General features: G+C 40.4%; 1 pseudogene; it reads right to left on the bottom strand.

The window, feature by feature from the left end:
* Positions 1 to 1,450: 1,450 nt before the first annotated feature.
* LOC135538872 (troponin I, fast skeletal muscle-like) lies at positions 1,451 to 12,843 on the bottom strand (annotated as a pseudogene).
* Positions 12,844 to 21,208: the final 8,365 nt, after the last annotated feature.

Here is a 21,208-nt window from a genome sequence, read left to right on the forward strand (position 1 = left end):
TTGGTTCAATAAAGTTATGGAAAAAAGGCTATTATTTTTTTCCTAGACCTGGCAACCCTGGACACACACCTACTCAGGCTGTAGGACAGTGCTGGTCAGAAAAAAAGTTAACTAGCTGATGGACGCAAACAATGTTCCTCCCCAAAAACAAATCAAAATTACATCATCTGTTTCACTAGCTAGGTGTCGTCATCTAAAAAACCCTTAATTTATAAAACAGTTTCCGTATTTGGTTGATGACGGTTGGACCCGGTCGGTCAAGCCACACTAGCCAGATGAAGATAGCTACTGAATGTAGCTGCTTATAAATATTAGCTTGGAGCAAGAGGCCTGGCTAGCTGGCTAGCTTGTTTATTTTGTTATTTTCAATAGTAGGACAAAAAGTGGCTGCCTAGCTAGAACTTATTGCCATCTAAATAATTGCTAGAATTTGGAAAATGATTGCAGTTTATCTGGTCATTGTTTTCAGGCTGGTTGCATTGGTTCTAGCTACAGTAGCTAAGTACCAAGCTAAAGCTTGCTAGCTAGCTACCCCCAGAAGTTTCTAATAACATTAAAGATATTTGTGATTGACTTTGTCATAATGAAAACTAAAGTCAATGTAGGAGGGAGACGGCCTACCTCCAGTTTCTAAACTGTCATCAATGTTGACACAATGCAATATTATTCTGTATTTTGACTAGCTAGGATGAATCAGGTGCAACTGCTTGGGATGTGGCTGGCTGGCAGGCAGAAGCAGCAGGGACTCTCAAAGCAACAGGATCACCATCCTTTCTTCTCTGCCTCTGGGATGGTTGCATGTCAGGAACCTTCTGGTTGGAGAGAATGTTGGACTAACTAGCTAACATTTTTTATCCTGATAGTTTGATCCTGATCTTAGGTCAAATGCTCACTCAAACGTTTTCCCATTCAGAGAAATAACTTTGCTTAATAAGCCAAACGCGGTATTGTAAACACATCGTGTCCGGTGTGTGTGCCTGTTTGCAGAGTTTTAATATTATTGGAGAATGTGTCAAATGCACACAAAGAAAAATGTTATGTGCAGTATGTAAACTTGACATGATGAACAGGAATTACATGTACTCTCACGGGTGGCCAATAAGGTCTGAAAGCCATGCCTCTACTAAGCCACGCCTCCTGAAAATAACCTGAGGATTAATATAAAAGACCCAGCTGCTAGGTCAACCCGGCATGAAAGTAAATAATACCCAACTGATGGTTAAATGAACCCTTGTTTGGGAAATCCTAACAACCCAACATGTTGGGTTATTCACGTAACCCAACTGGCTGGATCAAAATAACCCAACGTGTGTTCTGTTCTACATTCACCCAGCACTGGGTTACCAAATAATCAAATTGGGTTGTTTTTAACCCCGCATGCTTAAGAGTGTAGAGAAGACATAGACAAGTCATAAACAAAACATAGACTTGATCACACAGGGACATGAAATTGTGGCCAACTGAAAAGCATTTATTAATAAGTTTCTGTCCCAATGCTCCATTACTTGCATCAGCCATGAAATATGATCACACAAACGTTGTCCCAGTCGGTCGAACAAATAACTTTGGCTTATTACAAACGCGGTATTCTAATCACAATCGTGTCCGGTGTGTGCCTGTTTGCATTTTTATTTTTTTTTACAGCTTTGACAGTGCTACTGACCATAGTGGTGGCGCTTGACTTCAATGGATTGTGCATGCAAATTCAGTGCACACAACATTCTATAATAGACTTGTGTTTTTTGACGTGTAAAATAATGTTATTTGACGTGTATCTTTTGATTATCTTTGGCAATCTGAAAAAAATGTATTCATACTTTTCTGTTCCACTAATAAAATTGATTTGTACTTTTGTTTTACAGAAACATACGCTGGTGCAAATTGTACCTCGTGATAAATATGACAAACTCTGAGCTATGTGTTGCTTATCAGCCATTTCTAGCATCAACCAATGAAAGTTGCTCACACAAATGTTTTCCCATTCGGTCGAACAAATAACTTTGGCTTATCGGGATCTATGTGGACTAATTTAACTCTCGGACTCAAACATCTTCTTCCTGCCATCCATGCCAGACTTGTCTTCAATGTTCTGACGCCAGTCTCCAACATTACGCAGTTCCTTATCCTGCAATAGCAACATAGTCAAAGGTTCAGGGTTTAGAATTCACTAAATGGTGTCCATGAAACCTTGAGATAGAGTGGTAAAGGCAAATAAGGCGGCTTGTTTGTCACATAATCGTTCCAGCAGAAGTTGTTTGGCAGCAGTTCTATGGCCAATTTTAAGACTTGCAGTAGAAGTTGTCCCTAACCACAGATCTACTGTAGATGACCCTTGACCCTTCCCCCAATCCTACTTACATTAGGGGGATAAAAATATATCTCACTAATATATCCTAGTGGTTTGGGGCAACTCTATATAAAATCAATCAGCCTTGGGGGGGGGGGGGGGGACACATGTTTGCAAATGTGCTAATGAGACAAGTTAAGTCTCCACCCCTCTAAACGGTAACTCTCAGACAAAATTCGGCAAGTCTATGGTCCAAATGTCCCCTCTCCTTCTGAAATTCGAAAGACTTCCGAAATTGTGATTTGTCTAAATGATCAGTGACTCAGAATAAGTGCACCGGAACAAAGTTAGTCGATGAGACAACTCTACAATATACTGTTGTGTTATTGAACAGTTACACACCTCTTCTTTCACCTCCTTCTTTACTTGTTTCAGGTTGGCTCTCAGATCCATGGACACCTTGTGCTTGGAGCCCAGCAGAGCCTGGAGCATAGCATCAGCAGACATCGCACTTTCCTCAAAGTTGGCTTCTTGAACTTGCCCTTCAAGTCAATAACTTTAATGTTCAAATCTTCAATCTGGTCAATGGAAGAAGAGAACAACAACTGTCAACACATTTTTTCTACTGATGGAATGGATTTCAAGTTTTAGGAGGTGTGAGGGAAAGTGAATTTCGATATACCTCCTTGGTGGATTTGTTCACTTTGTTCTCCAGATCATATCTCTCCTCATCTATCACGTCAATCTTATGGTGTAACTCTTTCAAGAACTCCTGAGGTGATATCAACAAATAGCAGACATTAATAATAAAAATAATAATCAGCATCATCATCATAATGATAATACAACTACTAATATTATTATGAAAACATTATTCAACACATTTGAATACAGCAACAAATCTTGTAATCATCTTTATACAAAGGCACATCCATCCACACCCCACTCCAAATATATTTAGGGTTAGACCAAACTTTGATTGTGGAGTGAAATACCACATTAAAGATTCACTCCAGATATTTTTGAATATTTCCTGTTGAAAACAATATTTCAAGTATATTTTCTTGACACAACTGCAAACTTCAATGAGTAAGGCATTCAAGGAGTTTGTCTGATGTGATGGCATCGGCCACCCCCGTTGCTTGAGGAATATAATGTAATTATTAGATTAGTTGTTTGGTTTACCATTAACTGTTGAGTCCCCCTTGGTAGGGACAGGGGAGGGCAGTTCTCTTCCATCCATCTTATTCTCTCCTGCTCGTTCTCCTTTGCCTCTTCTTCCAGTAAGCCTTTAGCAATGGAGAGCATCAAGCTCTGGAGACAATGAAAAGCATGCAGGTTACACTTATGAAAAGTCTAGCCCGACCGGAATCAAGTAGACTTTTTTGTAAACAGGCTTTCATCTGTTCTCCAGTATAACCCTTGTATTTATGGTTGCTGACATAGCCGAAAAGAAGCAGGGGTGCTGGAGGTGCTGCATCACTCCCTGATTCATTGAAATAATTTGGGCAAAATTGTATAGTTTTTTTAATTTAAATTTAAATTTTTATTACTCCTGTCTGTACAGACATGAATAAAATACTACACCAGAGAGCATAATTTAGCCACAGAAGATCAAAAGCTTCTAAAAATAACTGTGGATTAAGTTCTATCACAAGCATTTACAGTCGGGAAGGCCGCAATTTGGGCAGCACTGCACACCTAATATGGAACAGATTATTACGTTGTGGCCATAAACATATAATCCATCGAAGGGTTTTGGAACCTCTAACCCTGGAAATTTGACGGTTAAACTCATGGGTGAGCTAGCAATGGCTGTCAGTCCTGACTTGAATGGGAACTGCTATCTACGGATTATATTTCTATGGTTGGTTGCCACTGTCAGGCTATAGGCACGAGCGCATCAAACATCACCGGTGAGTAGCCGAGGCTTCATATTCATATTCTAGAGTCTCTTCATTGGCCAGAGCTATTGTTTGAATTTAAGACCAGGTCGTTGTTATTACTCTCAGTTTATCACGGTCAGAGTATTAAAATAAATAAAAAACATAATAAAAAATATTCTGGCAATGTCATGTAAATGACGTAGAATTGCATGGAATTATTTTATAAAAGGCCTTTTTTTCAGACCCAAAAAACACCTCAACTGTATTTGCAATTTACTATAAATTCAAAATGTAATTAATTGATAAAGGAGTTTTTTTCACTCCCCCCCCCACCAGCACCCCCAACTCAAAGCATGTTCCCATGGTTGCAACTGCAGTAAAAAAATAATCATGAAACAACGATTAACATCAGATATTTGAAAATGTTTACCTTCAGGTAATGTCTCCGACTCGAAGACATCTTTTTCCTGTGGAGGTACAATATATTGTTTGATTTAAAAAAATTAAAGGTTAAGGGAAAACTTGGACTGGGTCATTTACGTCATAATAAATTTTTGATCATAATCAATGTTGGTTCTAAGTTACTCACTCTGACATCTTGGCGTTTCTTTAATTTCACACCCTGTGAAAAAAGAGAGCTCAATTATTCATAGTGATGGGCACTGATATGGACATTTTTTATTGATTTACAGTGCCTTTGGAAAGTATTCAGCCCCCTTGATTTTCCACATTTTGTTAGGTTACATCCTTATTTTAAAATTGATTATTTAGTTTTTTCAATCTACACATACCTCAATGACAAAGCAAAAACAGGTTAAGAGTATTATGCAAATTCATAAGAAATTTAAACTGAAATATCACATTTAAATAAGTATCCAGACCCTTTACTCAGTACTTTGTTCAAGCACCTTTGGCAGCGATTACAGTCTTTAAGTCTTCTTGGGTATGATTCTACAAGCTTGGCACACTTGTATTTGGGGACTTCCTCCCATTCATCTCTGTAGAGCCTCTCAAGCTCTGTCAGGTCGTCTGGGAAGCGTCACTGCGCAACTATTTTTAGATCTCTCCAGAAATGTTCAAACGGGTTCAAGTCCGGGCTGGGCCACTCCCTAAGCCACTTTTGCATAGTCTTGGTTGTTGTCCTGTTGGAAGGTGAACCTTCGCCCCAGTCTGAGGTCCGGAGCACTATGGAGCAAGTTTTCATCAAGGATCTCTCTGTACTTTGCTCCGTTCATCTTTCCCTCAATCCTGACTAGTCTCCCAGTCCCTGCTGATGAAAAACATCCCCACAGCATGATGCTGCCACCACCATGCTTCACCATAGGGATGGTGTCGAGTTTCCTCCAGTCGTGACGCTTGGCATTCAGGCCAAAGAGTTCAATCTTGGTTTCATCAGACCGGAGAATCTTGTTTATCCTGGTCTGAGAGTCCTTTAGGTACCTTTTGGCAAACTCCAAGCGGGCTTTCATGTACCTTTTGCTGAGGAGTGGCTTCCGTCTGACCACTACCATAAAGGCCTGATTAGTGGAGTGCTGCAGAGATAGTTGTCCTTCTGGACTGTTCTTCCATCTCAACAGAGGAACTCTGGAGCTCGTTCAAAGTGACCATCAGGTTCGTGGTCACCTCCCTGACCAAGGCCCTTCTCCCACGATTGCTCAGTTTGGCTGGCCGGCCATCTCAGTCTTGGTGGTTCCAAACTTCTTCAATTTAAGAATGATGGAGGCAACTGTGTTCATGGGGACCTTCACTGCTGCAGACATTTTTTGGTACCCTTCCCCAGATCTGTGCCTCCACACAATCCTGTCACGGAGCTCTATGGACAATTCCGTCGACTTCATGGTTTGGTTTTTGCTCTGATGTGGACTGTCAACTGTGGGACCTTATATAGACAGGTGTGTGCCTTATCAAATAATGTCCATTCAATTGACTTTACCACAGGTGGACTCCAATCAAGTTGTAGAAAAAAATTCAAGGATGATCAATGGAACCACCATGACACCATCTCCTTCACTGCTAGCTGTTGGCAGGTGAACAGAGTGAGAACTGGACTGCCCATTTGTGTAGCGGCTGTCTGTGGTGGAAGAAGGTGAGGACCAAGATGCAGCGTGGTACGTGTTCATATTTCCTTTAAAAAAACTGAACACTAAATACAAAAGAACAAGCGAATACACGAAAACCGAAACAGTCCCGTATGGTGCAACCACTGAAACGGAAAACAACTACCCACAAACCATAGTGGGAAAACAGGATGCCTAAGTATGGTTCTCAATCAGAGACAATGATTGACAGCTGCCTCTAATTGGGAACCATATCAGGCCAAACACCTAGAAATATAACACACAGAACCAAAACACAGAATGCCCACCCCAACTCACGCCCTGACCAAACTAAAATAGAGACATAAAAAAGGAACTAAGGTCAGGACGTGACAATTTGTCTGCAATTGTCAGGCATATGTGTATAGGTGGCAGGGAAGTCAGGCGCAGGAGAGTCAAACGGAGTGTAAAATGGAGTCTTTTAATAATGTCCTGGTAACATGCTCCATAACACTAAACAGGAAAAGGAACATAAACAAATATGGGTACAAAGACCCATCGCGCACCTATACAACAAAAACACTACACTGACAATAAACAATCTCTGACAAAGACATGAGGGTAAACAGAGGGTTAAATACACAACAGGTAATGAATGGGATTGAAAACAGGTATGTGGGAAGACAAGACAAAACCAATGGAAAATGAAAAATGGATCAATGATGGCTAGAAGACCGGTGACGTCGAACGCCGAGCACCGCCCGAACAAGGAGAGGCAATGACTTCGGCAGAAGTCGTGACAGAAATCTCATTACCATTTAAAACTTGTTACCCAGACTTTTACACATCTTTCACATTTACTTTTACTTTGTGGACGTAAGGAATGGAAATAACTTTGTGTTAGTGTCAAGAGTGAACCTTGTATTTACTTTCACAAAGTGGAGAGAGTTTACTTGCTAGCTAGCTAAGGGATTCAATACCGGATGGCTGAAAAGGTAAGAGATAACCATATTTTGCTAAATAAAGTGATATGTTGTGTTTGCTATATTGTTAAAAATATGTATGCGAGTGTTATAGCTACTATGGATTACTTGTTTTGATTGTTGTTTTCAAACTACACTAGCAGCCAGCTAGCTAGTGTAGCAAGTGTAGCTAGCTTGTATTTAAAAAAAATATATGACAAAGTGAAAACATGCTTTTAGAAATGTTTGCAAATGTATTGAAAATGAAATACAGAAATATCTCATTTACATACAGTTCCAGTCAAAAGTATGGACACATCTAGTCATTCAAGGGTTTTTCTATGTTTTTACTATGTTCTACATTGTAGAATACTAATTCAGACACCAAAACTATGACATAACACATATGGAATCATGTAGTTACCAGAAAAGTGTTAAATAAATCAAAATATATTTTATATTTGAGAATCTTCAAAGTAGCCACCGCTTGCCTTTTGCACACTCTTGCCATTCTCTCAACCAGCTTCATGATGTAGTCTTTTTTATTTTATTTTTATTTAACCTTTATTTAAGTCACCTGGAATTCAGGTGTTCATGGCTGAAAGTTAATTTGTGGAATTTCTTTCCTTCTTAACGTGTTTGAGCCAATCAGTTGTGTTGTGACAAGGTTGGTGGTGGTATACAGAAGATAGCCCGATTTGATAAAAGTCCACATTGTGGCAAAAACAGCTCAAATAAGCAAAGAGAAACAGTCCAACATTACTTTAAGGCATGAAGGTCAGACAATATGGAACATTTCAAGAACTTCGACATTTTTTTAAAGTGGCTTCGAAAGTTTCTTCAACTGGAGGACCACCACAGGAAAGGAAGACCCAGAGGATACGTTCATTAGAATTACCAGCCTCAGAAATTGCAGCCCAAAAACATTTTTCACAGAGTTTAAGTAAACAGACTCATCTCAACATCAACTGTTCAGAGGAGACTGCGTGAATCAGGCCTTCATGATCGAACTGCTGTAAAGAAACCAATACTAAAGGACATCAATATGGATGATCTCCGCATGTGTGGTTCCCACCGTGAAGCATGGAGGAGGAGGTGGGTGCTTTGCTGGTGACACTGTCAGTGATTTATTTAGAATTCAAGGCATATATAACCAGCATGGAATTCTGCAGCGATATGCCATCCCACCTGGTTTACGCTTAGTGGGACTATTATTTGTTTTTCCACAGGACAATAATCCAAAACACACCTCCAGGCTGTGTAAGGGCTATTTGACCAAGAACAAGAGTGATGGTGCTGCATCAGATGACCTGGCCTCCACAATCACCTGACCTCAAACCAATTGAGATGGTTTGGGATTAGTTGAACCGCAGAGTGAAGGAAAAGCAGCCAACAAGTGCTCAGCATATGTGGGAACTCCTTCAAGACTGTTGGAAAAGCATTCCTCATGAAGCTGGATGAGAGAATGCCAAGAGTATGCAAAGCTGTCATCAAGGCAAATGGTGGCTGCTTTGAAGAATCTCAAAGGTAACATATATTTTGATTTGTTTAACACTGTTTTGGTTACTACATGATTCCATGTGTGTTATTTCACAGTGGTGATGTCTTCGCTATTCTTCTACAATGTAGAAAATAGTTTACAAAATTGAAAATCTCTTGAATGAGTAGGTACTGTAAGTATTCACACCCCTGAGTCAATACTTTGTAGAAGCACCTTTGGCAGTGATTACAGCTTTGAGTCTTTCTGGGTCAGTCTGTAAGAGCTTTTCACACCTGGATTGTGCAACATTTGCTTATTATTCTTTTCAATATGTTTCAAGCTCTGTCAAATTGGTTGTTGATCTTTGCTAGACAACCATTTTCAGGTCTTGCCATAGATTTTCAAGGAGATTTACGTCAAGACTGTAATTTGTCCTGCTGAAAGGTGAATTCCTCTCCCAGTGTCTGATGGAAAACACACTGAACCAGGTTTTCCTATAGGATTTTTCCTGTGCTTAGCTCCATTCTGTTTTTTTTTTAATCCTGAAAAACCCCACAGTCCTTAATGATTACAAGCACATCCATAACATGATGCAGCCATCACTATGCTTGAAAATATGGAGAGTGGTACTCAGTAATGTGTTGTATTGGATTTGCCCCAAACATAACACTTTGTAATCATTATTACTTTGAAGTGCCTTGTTGCAAACAGGTTTTGGAATATTTCTATTATGTACAGGCTTCCTTCTCTTCACTGCAATGTTGTTGATCTATCATCATGGCCTCATGGTGAAATCCCTAAGTGGTTTCCTTACTAAACACCTGTATTGTTGTAGTGACTGGGTATACGGACATATATTTTGTTTGCAAATAAATTCATTAAAAAAATCCTACAATGTGATTTTCTGGATTTTTTTTCTTATTTTGTCTGCCATAGTTGAAGTGTACCTATGATGAACATTACAGGCCTCATCTTTTTAAGTGGGAGAACTTGCACAATTGGTGGCTGACTAAATACTTTTTTGCCCCACTGTATTACCTCAATTACCTTGACTAACCTGTGCCCCCGCACATTGACTCTGTACTGGTACCCCCTGTATGTAGCCTAGCTAATGTTACTTTATTGTCGCTCTTTAATTGTTGTTTTTCTAATTTCTTCATTCTTATTTGTATTTATTTGTTTACTTCAGTTTGTTTAGTAAATACTTTCTCAACACTTATTTTTCTTAAACCTGCATTGTTGGTTCTGGGCTTGTAAGTAAGCATTTCACTGTAAGGACAACACCTGTTTTATTCAGCGTATGTGACAAATAACATTTTATTTTATTACGATATACCCATTTCATATTGATACCAATATTATATTGAATTATTGATATTGGTGCCCACCACAAATTATTTCATATACATTTCCAACTCATTTAGTACATTACAGCCAATGAGAAATTACCCGTTTTTTTCCCATTGCTGCAGAAATGTTTCACATTTTTGTACTTGAAAGTGGGACATTTCAAATCTTGTTTGTATCATGAATTAGTTTTAGATTTCCTTGGCAACCTTTTGTTATAAACTACCTGGTTTTGTTTTACAGTGGAAAAAAATAAGAATTACAATTCACCATTATGTCAACTTATGTGATGTACCTACAATGGTTAAAGGTCTTAACCTTTCACATATTCTAATGAGTATCAAACTATCAAATTGTTTTGTGTTTTCCATTCCACATCCCAAAAATAATTACACGACTGTGTTCACCTAACCTAAACAGATGTACCAATTAACCTCTCCCGGAATCTCTTAAGGAGGATTGTGCAGTAGTCGTGCCAAGTTGAGTCACCTAGGAATGTCCCTATACACTGGATTCTGCCATAAGTGATCTGCTAAGGGGAAACACTATAGCCTACTAATGCAAGTGAGGGCCATTTGGCCCTGGAAAAAAGCAGCAGGGTCTAAATTAGGCTAAATATATGAGAACCAGCTGTTATCCATGAGAAGTGCCGTAATGGAAGGCTGAGATATCAACAACCAGATACCACCTCTGTTGATGCCCACCTTACCCTCTAGAACATCCATGGGTTGGCTGAGATGTTCCACACCATTTGACATAAAGGTTCCCCTGCCTGCAACAGACCAATGAGACCACTCCAGTGCTTCAAGACTTGCATAACTACTTTGAGTTGGCGTTTAAACACCTGTGGTCAGAACTGATGTCAAATACCACAATAAAAGGGATAAATCTGCTAAACCTAAATATCCTATAAACATATATTGTGAATTTGATAATCCCAGTGCTTTCGTAAATGATTAGATGTGCCTTTGGCTCTTCTTCTTTGGCAGATGGTGCCATGGACAGTGACTATCCTCAGTAAAAGAGGCTTATCAGCTGGGTAAGTTTGAAAAGGAAACCGATTTCAAAGATGGTCATCATCGGTGACATTGATATCAGTGATTTTTTTTTCTTCTAATTCCTCAAAATAGACATAAAAAGTAGATCTGTGTTCTCCTTGTAATGAACACAAGGGAAGACAGAGTGCTGGTTTCAAGCACAGTGCACAGCAAATGTTTTTTGCAAAGGACCACAGGAGGATGCAGGTAGCTGGGTCCAGGAACAGGCAGAATGTCATACACAGGGGGTCCAAAAGGGCAACAGTACAGGCAGGGAAAAGGCTAGTAAAGTAGTCCGGGAGATCAGGCAATGGGTAGAGAACAGGATATCCAGCTAAAGTACAGGCGGGGAATAGGCAAAAAATCAGGCAGGCAAAAACTATCATACACGGGAGATGTGCATCATGGGCAACCCAGAGCGCTGAACGACATATGTCACAAAACAAACAATACCTCACAGTGACGGGGTGCAAAGAACTGAACTAAATAGTGTGTGATACTATTTAGGTGTGTGAACAGGTGATTAGAATTCCGGTGATTGGGATCTGGAGAGTGAGCTGCGTTCAGGGGATCCAGGTATTTGAGAGTGTGTGCTGGAAAGTGAGCTGCGTTCAGGGGATCTACGTGTTTGAGGGTGTGATTTGGAAGCAGGCGTTACACTCCTGACCAAAAGGGAACTCTTCTTGTCGTACTTTGGATATGTACACATCTTTAGAAAGACATTATTTGAGGATATTGCATACTAAAACGTATCAACGCATGTGATAAAAAAATATTTCTGTGACATGAGTGTTGGTATCATTGCATATACATAAAACCATGGAATATCAACATGCAGCCTTCAATGCTTGAAGTTAACTTCACACTTGATTAAACACTGATATACAAATGCAGTGACTTCATTCAGCACACAAAGACATGTTTAGAAAGCTGACAATCACTGTATCACATTGCAATGGCAGGACAAAAGTCTTAACTGATATCACCTCTGTGATAACATAGTATAATCTATGATCTTCTTTGTTATGCGAACCCAATTCATCAACCTGAGGTAGCTGCTTTACCATGGTACATGCCTTCCCATCCCCACCATCAACATAACCATCCTCAAGTTTGAGATACTCCAGCCCGAGTCTTCATCTTTTTAAAGTATTAGTTAAATCAAAATAGTTTGTGTTGACACCAAGATAAACACTGGGGGTATTATCCATCAATTAAAGGTGTCATGTTTCAACACTTTGTCGGACTGCATATCAAGGCAGGTGACTGTATGAACATAGCCCACCTATATCTCCGCAATATTGGTTGGATTAACTCTTGTTTACCTCTTTACCTCAGAAATGGACATGGTGTTGATATTAGCAATGTCAAACTGCCCCCATAAACAGCATCTAAGTCGAGAACAACTGAGACACACCTTACTGTAATGTAGAAAGTGCTGGATATCTGTTTCACAAATGTTTGCAAGGTACTTCAATAAAAACATGCTGTAATCATAAACATTTGGGCAATAAATCTGCTTGAAACAACAACTCCGACAGAATTCAAGAAAGCAATACCACAAAACAGATGCATTAAGTCCAAAACCCCCAATATAAAGCTAACATAAACCAGCACCAACGGATTTAAAACTAGGAAACAGAAAACGACTAAATGAATAGATCCAACCAATTCACCAGCAGAGCAGGCTGAAAGAATAGCAGTTCTTACCTAAGAGCTAAGTAGGAAGAAGAGAGCGACAGATTTTGGCAGAGGGATAGGTGAGACTGGCTAGTGGCTACAGCAGCAGATGGAATTATAAGATGGTATATATTGCATTCCCCAATGGCCAAGGAAATCCAATCTTTCTGTTTATGGAAGTAAATTACTCCACGGGCCAATAGGCTGGCAAGCAAGAACCCCCTCCTTCACACTTTCCTTTAGACAACAGCCTTATTTAGTACTTCCTTTTTGATTGGTTGTGGGTATCTTGGTTTACTACTGCCAGTTAGATAGGCACCTTCGCTTAGAAAGTGTGAAGAATTGAGAGATCGGTTTAGAGTTGCTAGTGTGTTTGATAGGTAGATCTAGAAAAACATGTCAACAAAGAAGTGGCGGTGTGATATGGAAGTGTACCACCACCACCAGTTTAAGCAGGGAGAAGAAAAGAGGGAAAGGAGGGAACACTCAGTGATGAAAGTTAAGGAGACGGCAGGTGTAAGTGAGACGTGATAAAAGGTCCCAGTGAATTTGTTTTGTCTGCAAAGTGAAGGAGACTGTTCAGGAAGCTGTTAATCAAGTGACCATAGACTTATAATTATCAAGAACTGACAACAGTGTGGCCTACAGTGCAAGCTACTGTAGAGAAACAGTGAGCAGTTAATGGTGATGCAATATATACTGAAGAAAAATATGAACCCAACATGTAAAGGGTTGGTTCCATGTTTCATGAGCTGAAATAAAAGATCCCAGAAATTTTCCATACACGCAAAAAGCTTATTTTCTCTGAAATGTTATGCACAAGTTTCTTTACATCCCTGTTAGTGAGCATTTCTCCTTCTCCAAGATAATCCAGCCACCTGACAGGTGTGGCATAGCAAGAAGCTGATCAAAAGCATGATCACTGCACAGGGGCACCTTGTGCTGAAGACAATAAAAGGCAACTCTAAAATGTGCAGTTTTGTCACACAACACAATGCTACAGATGTCTCATATTTTTGCAATTGGCATGTCCACCAGAGCTATCGGCAGAAAATGTTATGTTAATTTCTCAACTATGCCGTCGTTTTATAGAATTTGTCAGTACGTCCTACCGGCCTCACAACTGCAGACCAACTGTAACCACGCCAGTCCAGGCTTCTTCACCTGTGGGAATGTCTGAGGGAGGTGGGGGGGAGGGGTGTTGAGGAGTATTTCTGTCTGTAATAAAGCCATTTTGTGGAGGAAAATAATCATTCTGATAAGCTGGGACTGTCCCCCAACTGGGTGGGCCTAGAGTATGCCCTCCCAGGTCCACCCATGGCTGTGCCCCTTTCCAGTCATTAGGGCCTAATGAATTCATTTTAATTGACTGATTTTCTTCTATGAGCTGTAAACTCAGTAAAATCTTATGAAAGTGTTACTTGTTGCATTTATATTTTTGTTCAGTATATAACAGCATCGTGCTTGGGCCTTTCTTCCAGAACTTAACGGGTTGAGGTGGCGCTGAGCAGTGTTCATCCTAAACAGAGAACAGCACTGAGAATAAGGGTACATCTGAACAGAAGAAAGTAGTGTTGTAGTGCCTCATACAGTATTGTATGATTTGATAAAGTGTATGATGTTAGCTAAGGAGCTGTTTCTTTTAGACAGCCAGACTACGTTGAATCCAACACTGTGTTGCAATGGGAATATAGCAGTCAATACAAACTGAGTACAATGTGCATAAAAAATATTAATTGGTAAAAAATATATATTAAAAAATAAGAATAAATGTAAATCAATCATGTCCTGCAGTCTTAAAGTTATTCATTAATCAATGAGTAGGAATATGGGATTGGTGACCTCATGTACTGTTCAGTTCTAGACTTCGGGAAAACAAATCCACGATTGTATGTAAAAAAGGGCTTTTTGCAGACGTCACGTCGCTAATGGGTTGGACAGACGACTTAGTGAAGACAGCAGCCTCAGCATGCAATCAGGGTATGGGGGAGATAGAAGGGAAGGAGGAGAAGAGAGGAAAACCGTAAGGGAAATGTAGCACCACTGAGCGCCAGAAGGGGAGGACCCCGGGGTGGTGGAATGATGAAAGGGAGAGCTGAAGTCATGCCGGTTATAGAAGTCATGGAGGCTGGTGACAGACAGGCCACAGCAGAGGTTGTGTTATCCTTGAGTGTGTGGGATAAGGCTAATAATACTGTGATAGGGTCAAGGTTAGGAAGCCCCCGCACTCTACAGAAATGTGTGATGTCATCAAGATGCAATTTCAAATCAAATGTATTTGTCACACGCGCCGAAGGTTTAGACCTTACCGTGAAATGCTCCCTTACAAGCCCTTAACCAACAAGGAAGTTTTAAGAAAATAGAGTTAAGAAAAAATATTTACTATATGAACTAAAAAAGAAAAAGAAAAAAAGTAACATCATAAAATAACAATAATGAGGCTACATTAACTCCATACCGGTACCGAGTCATTGTGCGGGGATACAGGTTAGTCGAGGTCATTTGTAAATGTAGGTAGGGGTAAAGGGACTATGCATAGCGAGTAGCTGCAGTGTAAAAACAAAGGGGTGGGAATGTCAATGCAAATAGTCCGGGTGGCCATTTGATTAATTGTTCAGCAGTCAAATGGCTTGGGGCTAGAAGCTGTTAAGGTGACATTTGGACCTAAACTTGGCACCCTAGTACCTCTTACAGTGCGGTAGCAGAGAGAAAAGTCTATGACTTGGGTGACTGGAGTCTTTGGCAATTTTTTGGGCCTTCCTCTGACACCGCCTAGTATATAGGTCCTGGATAGCAGGAAGCTTTGTCCCAGTGATGTACTTGGGCTGTACGCACTACCCTCTGCAGTGGCTTACAGTCAGATGCCGAGCATTTGCAATACCATGAGATAATGCAACTGGTCAGGATGCTCTAGATGGTGCAACTACAGAACTTTTGGAGGTTCTGGGGACTCATGCCAAATATTTTAAGTCTCCTGAGGGTTAAAAGGCATTGTCGGGCCCTTTTCATTACTTTCTTGGTGTGTTTGGACTATGATAGTTTGTTGGTGATGTGGACATCAAGGAACTTGAAACTTTCGACCCGCTCCACTACAGCCCCGTCGATGTGAATGGGGTGCGTGTTCAGTCTTTATTTTCCTGTAATCCGTGATCATCTCATTTGTCTTGCCTACGTTAAGGGAGAGGTTTTTCTCCTGACACAACAATGCCAGATCTCTGACCTCCTCCCTATAGGCTGTCTCTTCATTGTCGGTAATCAGGCCTACCAGTGTTGTGTCATCTGCAAACTTAATGATGGTGTTGGAGTCGTGCTTGGCGACTCCAACAGGGGACTAAGCACACACCCCTGAGGGGCCCCCGTGTTGAGGATCAGCGTGCCAGATGTGTTGTTAGCTAACCTTACCATCTGGCGGCGGCCCATCGGGAATTCTAGGATCCAGTTGCAGAGGGAGGTGTTTAATCCCACTGTCCTTAGCTTAGTGATGAGCTTTGAGGGCTCTATGGTGTTGAGCGATGAGCTTTATTCATAAACAGCATTCTCATGTAGGTGTACCTAGGTGTACCTTTTAAATTGGAGTGGGTCTAGGGTTTCCTGGATGAAATTGTTGATGTGAGCCATGACCAGCCTTTCAAAGCACTATATGACGTGTGTGCTACTGGGCGTTAGTCATTTAGGCAGGTTACCTTTGCTTCCTTGGGCACATGAACTATGGTGGTCTGCTTGAAAATGTTGGTATTACAGACTCGGTCAGGGAGAGGTTGAAAATGTCAGTGAAGACACTGGTCCGAGCATGCTCTGAATACTGTTATGGAAATTACCTATGTTACCAACCAATTCTGATTATTCCCCAACAATACGCGTCCTGGTAATCCGTTTGGCCCTGCGGCCTTGTGAATGTTGACCGGTTTAAAGGTCTTGCTCACATTTTCTACGGACAGCGTGATCACACAGTTGTCCGGAACAGCTGGTGCTCTCATGCATGCTTCAGTGTTGCTCGCCTCGAAGTGAGCAAAAAAGCATTTAGCCCACCTGCTAGGCTCGCATGACTGGGCAGCTCGTGGACGGGTTTCCCTTTGTAGTCCTTATCCGTTTTCAAGCCCTGCCACATCCAACAAGCATCAGAGCTGGTGTAGTAAGATTCAACCTTAGTCCTTTATTGATGCTTTGCCTGTTTGATGGTTCGTCTGAGGGCATAGCTGGATTTCTTGTAAGCGTCCGGATGAGTGCTTCGCTCTTGTAAGCGGCAGCTCTAACCCTCAGCTCGATGCTGTTGTTGCCTGTAATCCATGGCTCTGGTTGGGATATGTATGTATGGTCACTGTGGGGACGACATCGTCGATGCCCTTATTAATGAAGCCGGAGACTGAGGTGGTATACTCCTCAATGCCATTGGATGAATCCCGGGAAACATATTCCAGTCTGTGCTAGCAAAATAGTCCTGTAGCGTGGAGTCTGCGTCATCTGACCACCTCCGTATTGAGTGAGTCACTTGTACTTCCTGCTTTAGTTTTTGCTTGTAAGTAGGAATCAAGAGGATATAATTATGGTCACATTTACCAAATGGATGAAGAGGGAAAGCCTTGTAACCATCTTTGTGTGTGGAGTAAAGGTGGTCTAGAGTTGTTTTTCCTCTGGTTGCACGTGACATGCTTGTAGAAATGAGGTAAAACAGATTTAAGTTTGCCTGCAAAGTCCTCGGCCACTATGAGCGCCACTTCTGGATGAGCATTTTCTTGTTCGCTTATGGCCTTATACGGCTCGTTGAGTGCAGTCTTAGTGCCAGGGTCGGTTTGTAGTGATAAATAGACAAAAAAATATAGATTCTCTTGATAGGTAGTGTGGTCTACAATGTATCATGAGGTACTTTACCTCAGGTGAGCAATAACTCGATAACTCAGGTGAGCAATAACCTCAGGTGAGCAATAACTCGATAACTCGAGACTCAATAACCGCTCGCGCACGAGCTGTTATTGACAAATAGACACAACCCCACCCCTCTTCTTACCAGACGTAGCTGTCCTGCCGATGCATGGAAAACCCAGTCAACTGTATGTTGTCTGTGTCATTGTTTAGTCACGACTCGGTGAAACATAAGATATTACAGTTTTTAATGTCCCTTTGATAGAATAGTCTTGAACGGAGCTCAGTTTATTCTCCAGTGAATGCAAGTTGGCCAATAGAACGGATGGTAAAGGCGGGTTACCCACTCGCCGACTAATTCTCACAAGGCACCCTGATATGCGCCCCTGTATTTCTTATTTTCTTCATGCGAATGACAGGGATTTGGGCCTTGTCTGGGAGCAGCATTATATCCTTTGCGTCAGACTCATTAAAGAAAAAGATCTTTGTCCAGTAATTGCTGTTCTGATATACAGAAGCTCTTTTTGGTCATAAGAGACAATAGCATCACATTATGTACAAAATAAGTTACAAACAATGCATCCAGCAACATTCTTTAAATTTCTTAATGAATGTGGAATTTATAGTTGATTATCGCCCCATGATAACTGCTGCCTGGCTCCTTTTTAAGCATTGGGTGTTGTGTGTGATTTTCTCCACTTCAGAGTGCAGAATAAGAGTTTCCTTATACTGAACCTCAGACCTTGAAGCCCCTATTCTTCTCGTTTCCTAGGATTCCTTTTCCCTGAGCGTGCATTTGTTTGCATCACGACTGATATTGATGGGGGAATCCTAGATGAAATGAGCCTTATGTAAATACTGGGTTGTATTCACTAGACACCAAACAGAAGAAAATGGACCGAAATGGGTAGGGACTACCTTAACCGATACGAAACTCTCCTTTTTGTCGCATAAACGTTTTGCTATGGAATGCACAAATGAAAACATTCCTGGGAACACTATCTAGCAAAAACTCATTCAGGTTTTTGTTTAAGCCTATACAGAATAATCCAGTCAAACGATATACATAATGGCAACAATGTATCAAGTATTTCTTTTATATTTAGACCTACCAATACATTTGACTCTTAAAAACATGACACAGGAAATACATTTCTGCACATATTCTGGTTTTATATTCAGTTCAGTCAGAACATTCTGGGCCATGATTATACAGTTCACCTAAGAACAAGTTGTAAAACCAAACAAGTTCAGAGACGACCCAAACACTCACCACAAGGGTCAAATTAACCTTCAATAACAGTTTATTTTTCAATATAGCATTTTCCCCTTGAAAATAATAAAACATCAGTCTAGGTATATCATGGCCTAAATTATATGGTGTGCAGAAGTGCACAAAATGTTCAATGACCACATCTAAGGTTGCAAAATTCTGGTAGCTTAAAAAATATGTTAAGGGTCCAAAACAGTTACAGCAATACAGAAATAACCAATTTACATAACTGTATTATTTCATATTTCATTACATCATGTATTCCAATTAAAACATTGATAGCATTAATTAATAGACAGCATTGTATAGCATAAAAAAACTTTTATTGCTGCCCAACAACTGCATACAAAGTGTGCAAGTGTCACCGTACAGTACTCTGATAGCTATCATTCCACCCATATGGGCCACAAAGGAACAAAAATGTATTGCCACCACTGCCGACGAAAATAAGTCATTCTAATATTACATCTCTGTCAGAGAAAATAGCAGTTGATGATCATTATAATATTTCAAAAGCATTAGATCAGAGGCATTTCACAAATAACGTAAATTACTGTAGCAAGCCGCCCGTTTGAGTTTTTTAAACCGTAATGTAACCATTTTTGAAATCATATGAGCCTCTACACAATTTCCTCTGATAATGTGCTGCATCCCAATGTGATGTTACTTTGAGTTGATTTTGCAATTCAGACGGTGCTAAACTGGGCAACATTCAACCCTTGGTGACTGAAGCAAAGTAATGAACCTCTAATCATAGACACAGTCACTACTGGCATATTCCCAGATCATTAAAATGATGGAAATATTACGATTAAACAAACTGCCGCTTCAAGGAAGAAACATTGGGACCAAATTAACTGAATCGAACACTAGAGCACAAGTCCTCAAAACAATGACATTTCTATACCACAGAATCCGATTTCTTTGGACCCTTTAACCCCCCAGGGAGAAAGTTCCAGAAAAGTATAATCCGCAGCCCCTCTGAAGCCTCTGTGCATGTGGATTCTCTTCTCTACTCGTAGAAAAAAAACTACTCTGGCGATTGGTGCTCGTTTAATAAAGTTAGATCAAAGCTGAATCAATGTCTGCAAGATTACACAACGATAGTATTGTCCCAGTACATAACAGAACCAACTAATAGCATAGTATAACATTCATTACTGAAAAACATTTCTAATGAAATTTTAGATCTAAATGCATATTCCCATGTAACTGATTGAGATAAAATGGTTGACATGCAGATGTTCAGATGCAATAGAATTTCTCGCAGTACAACACTGACTCCCCATTCAGTCAGATTCATAATGTACTAATGTTTCACTGCATACACAAAAGCTGAAATCACAAAGTCACAGTGTCCAAGAAGTACCACAGCAAGTTATTGCAATTGTGAGTAAAAGGGACAAGTTATGTAATTTACGATTAAGACAGTTAGTTTTCCTCATCGGAGGAGGATCCATGATAATTCATCATCTTCCGCCTGGTCTTCTGAACCACAATGGAAAATGTCTGCGGAGGGCAGGAAGATCACAGACCAATGGATGTGGGAGGGAGGGATTTACAACAACTACAATCGGTTTCCATGTGCAAAGTCCCATGTACACTACCGTTCAAAAGAAATGTCCTTGTTGTTGAAAAATAATAATAATTGTCCATTAAAATAACATCAAATTGAACAGAAATACAGTGTAGACATTGTTAATGATTTAAATGACTATTGCAGCTGGAAATGGCAGATTTTTAATGGAATATCTACATAGGTGTACAGAGGTCCACGATCAGCAACCATCACTCCTGTGTTCCAATGGCACGTTGTATTAGCTAATCCAAGTTTATCATTTTAAAAGGCTACTTGATCATTAGAAAACACCATTGCAATTATGTTAGCACAGCTGGAAACTGTTGTTTTGATTAAATAAGCTATATAACTGGCCTTCTTTAGACTAGTTAATTACCTGGAGCATCAGCATTATGTGTTCGAACACAGGCTCAAAATGGCCAGAAACAAAGACTTTCTTCTAAAACTCGTCAGTCTATTCTTGTTCTGAGAAATGAAGGCTATTCCATGTGAGAAAATGCCAAGCAACTGAAGATCTCGTACAATGCTGTGTACTACTCCCTCCACAGAACAACTCAAACTGGCTCTAACCAGAATAGAAAGAGGAGTGGGAGGCTCTGGTGCACAAGTGAACAAGTGGACAAGTACATTAGAGTGTATAGTTTGAGAAACAGGGGCCTCACAAGTCCTCAACTATCAGCTTCATTAAATAGTACCCGCAAAACAACAGTCTCAACGTCATCAGTGAAGAAGCGACTCCGGGACACTGGCTTTCTAACTGGCACCGGCGCAATAAAACCAA

Source organism: Oncorhynchus masou, unplaced genomic scaffold (genome assembly GCF_036934945.1).
Source record: "Oncorhynchus masou masou isolate Uvic2021 unplaced genomic scaffold, UVic_Omas_1.1 unplaced_scaffold_189___fragment_2___debris, whole genome shotgun sequence".
NCBI classification, from domain to species: Eukaryota; Metazoa; Chordata; class Actinopteri; order Salmoniformes; family Salmonidae; genus Oncorhynchus; species Oncorhynchus masou.